Here is a 4,135-nt window from a genome sequence, read left to right on the forward strand (position 1 = left end):
TAAGGCCACTTGACAAATCTCGGCCCATTCCGAGAACGTTTAACTCCCTCTCACGAAAAGAGACAAGAGGGGTGCGCCGGGTGCATGTGGGAGTGTCGGATTGCGAAACGGACAACGGGGAAAATGCTCGGATGCATGAGACAAACACGAATGCAAATGCGATGCACATGATGACATGATATGATATGACATGCATGACATGAACAAAATGAAAAACGAAGACAAAACCCAACCACGAAGGGAATCCCGTAACTTAAAGCCGAAAATGGCAAGAGTCGGAGTTACAAATATGGCAAGTTACATCCGGGGTGTTACAACACTCCAGCACTACAAGAGGATCTCGTCCTGAGATCTACGACTGAAAGAACTCCGGATATTCGGAACGGAGGTGATCCTCGTGCTCCCAGGTGGCTTCTCGGTCGGAATGGTGTGACCACTTCACTTTCAGGAATTTGATTGACTTGTTGCAAGTCTCGCGCTCGGTTTCTTCAAGAATAGCAACGTGATGCTCATGGCAAGACAAATCTTCTTGGAGATCAATCTCTTCGAAGTTGATAGTGCGCTCAGGAGTCTTGAAGCACTTGCGAAGCTGTGACACGTGAAGCACATCGTGCACATTTGCGAAGTTGGACGGAAGCTCAAGTTGATAGGCGAGGTCACCTCTTTTGCCAATGATCTTGAATGGACCCATGTATCTAGGGGCAATCTTGTAACACCCTCGATGCGACTATATCTCCCACGTGTCGAGGCACGACTTAGAGGCATAATCGCATTGAAGGCATATGTCGCAAGTTAGGCAATCTTCACAACATCCCATGTAATATGATAATAAAAGGGGAGATACATAGTTGGCTTACACTCGCCACGTCAATCAAGTACATAAATAACATTACATCATCCAAAACACTCATGGCCTGACTACGGCGCCAAAATAAAAGATAACCCAACATGCGACATGGTCCCGATCACCCCCAACTGGGCACCACTACTGATCATCAGGAAAGGAAACATAGTAACGTTGAGAGTCTTCGTCGAACTCCCACTTGAGCTCAAACGCGTCTCCTGGAGCGGAATCATCAGACCCTGCATCTGGTGTAATAGTAATCTATGAGCCACAGGGACTCAGCAATCTCGCACCCTCGCGATCAAGACTATTTAAGCTTATAGGTAAGGCAAGGTAAATATGTGGAGCTGCAGCAAGCGACTAGCAAGTATGGTGGCTATCTTGTTCGTAAAAGAGAGCGAGAAGAGGAGGCAAAGCGCGAGCGAGAAACTAGAGAACAACCTGCGCAAGCATTACTCCAACACCGTGTCCACTTCCCGGACTCCGCCGAGAAGAGGCCATCACGGTAACACACTTAGTTGATTCATTTTAATTAAGTTAAGGTTCAAGTTATCTACAACCGGACGTTAACAAATTCCCATCTGCCCATAACCGCGGGCACGACTTTCGAAAGTTCAAATCCCTGCAGGGGAGTCCCAACTTAGCCCATGACAAGCTCTCACGGTCAACGAAGGAATAGACCTCCTCCCAAGACGTTTCGATCAGAGTCGGTATCTCGGTTCTTCAAGACAACTCCGACAATGGTAAAATAAGTCCAGCAACACCACCCGATGTGCCGACAAATCCCGATAGGAGCTGCACATATCTCATTCTCAGGGCACACTGGATAAGCTAAGCACACGGGAGCCAACGTAACCCAAGTTGCCAAGGGACGGCCCCGCACGGTGCTCTAGGTTGGACCAACACTCAGAGGAGCACTGGCCCAGGGGGTTTAAAATAAGATGACCCTTGAGTCCGCGAAACCCAAGGGAAAAGGCTAGGTGGCAAATGGTAAAACCAAGGTTGGGCATTGCTGGAGGAGTTTTATTCAAGGCGGACTGTCAAGGGGTTCCCATTATAACCCAACCGCGTAAGGAACGCAAAATCCGGGAACATAACACCGATATGACGGAAACTAGGGCGGCAAGAGTGGAACAAAACACTAGGAGAGAGGCCGAGCCTTCCACCCTTTACCAGGTATATAGATGCATTAAGAAAACATAGCAATATAATGATATCCCAACAAGTAAATAAATGTTCCAACAAGGAACGGCCTTCGATCTTCACCTGCAACTAGCAACACTATAAGAGGGGCTGAGCAAAGCGGTAACATAGCCAATCAATGGTTTGCTAGGACAAGGTGGGTTAGAGGTTTGACATGGCAATTTGGGAGGCTTGAAAGCAAGTGGTAGGCATCGTAGCATTGGCATAGCAAAAGAGCGAGCAAACTAGCATAGCAAAGATAGTAGTGATTTCGAGGGTATGATCATCTTGCCTGCACAGTTGTCAGAGTTGACTGGATCCTCAAAAGCAAACTCAACGGGCTCCTCGTTAGCGAACTCGTCTCCCGGCTCTACCCAAACAAGACAAACAAGCAACAAGGACACAATCAACCACGTGCAAGGATCAAACAAGATGATGCCAAGATGGTATGCTATGCGGGATGCGATGCGGGATGCATATGCAAGATGTGACAAGGAATGCATGAACCTGGCATCAACTTGTGAATCCAAGTGAGCCACTGGAAATATGAGATGAAATCGCTTGAAAACGATATAAAGAACGCCGGAATCGGAGTTACGGTTTGGAAATGGCAAGCGATTCAAATATGGCACCGGTCTGCGATTTACAGCAAGTAGCCATCTAAATGCAATGAGATGTATATGCTACAGCACCCAAACATGACAACAAAATACATGGCAGGGATGAATTCATGATGCTTAACAGAAGTCTAGCACTGAGCTACGGCCAATTCATCCATTAACAGGTTCAAACAAGCATGGCAAAAATGCATATGGCAAACAGATATCAGACTTAGTGAAATTAACACTTGTCTGGAATTTCAGATCAGGTAGCACACTTCGGAGCATCAATACTACATGCTACAGGACCTGAACATGGCAAAGTAAAGCATGGCATGGAACTATTCAAAGAGCTTAACAACAGTCCCTTAGTGACCTTGAGCCAAAAGGGATCAGAAAATGCAATTGCAAGCATGTGAACATGGCAAAAACATAATCAGTTTTCAGACTTAGTGAAGACTGGAGCATGCTGAAAACAGATATCAAGTAGGCATGTTTACAAGCTCGATGCACTCACTATGGAGCAAGTCATGATAAGCTAAGCATATATCCATCAAGAATACACAAAATGCAAGCTAGACATGTCAAGAACAATAACATAGCAGGCACGGATCAACTACAACATCATCGACAAAATTGCAAACAAGTTGACAATCTGCCTAGATTCACGAAGTAGCAAAAGTAGAGCTCGATTGACTCAAGCTAGGGTGCTCCATAATTGCAAACAAAGACATGGATGGATATAGAACTACACGATTAGCAAAACATCCTTACTGATCATCCTCAAAAGAGGCACGGATCACTAGGAAACAACATGAACATATGGCCATATGAGATAAACAGCTCAAGGACTTAGTAGAATTGCTAAGTCCCTGAAAACAGAATTACCAAGTGCACCACTTTGCAAGCTTGTGCTAGTCACCACACACATCACAAAAATACAAGGGTTGCACCTCTGGAAAGATGACAAAACTCTTAACAAAACATATATAGAGCATCAGGGCATATCATGCACACATTAATCATGGCAAAAATGACAAAAAGCTAAATGGAGTAGCAGATCGGATAATAGTCTCAAGTATCCCTCTTCTAACAGCATTTCGGGCATCAAGATGAACTCAAATGAAAATGATGCAATGGAATGAAATGATGTACTCTCTGAGATGAACATTTTGATATGCTATATGCATGCATGGGAGCTACGGATGCAAAGTTACGGAAAGATGAACATAGTCACTTGAAACTGGAAAAATCGGGGACTTAGTAGAATTTTGACCTCCGGATCTAGGGTTTGACCCGGTACGCAAAACGAGGTTGACCGGAGCACTATTCATCGGAGGGCGCCGGCCGGAGATGGGGAAGCCGGAGCTCGCCGGACGGCGAGGTGGCCGCGGTGGAGCTTGGCTCCGGCGAGGGGAGGCGAGGCCGAGGCGGTGCGGGGGCACGGCCGGGTGGCGGAGGCAGCGATGGCGCGTCGGGCGGCGGCGATGGCGCGTCGGGCGGCGGCGGC

This window comes from Triticum aestivum, chromosome 1A, assembly GCF_018294505.1.
Source record: "Triticum aestivum cultivar Chinese Spring chromosome 1A, IWGSC CS RefSeq v2.1, whole genome shotgun sequence".
In the NCBI taxonomy this organism is placed as follows: Eukaryota; Viridiplantae; Streptophyta; class Magnoliopsida; order Poales; family Poaceae; genus Triticum; species Triticum aestivum.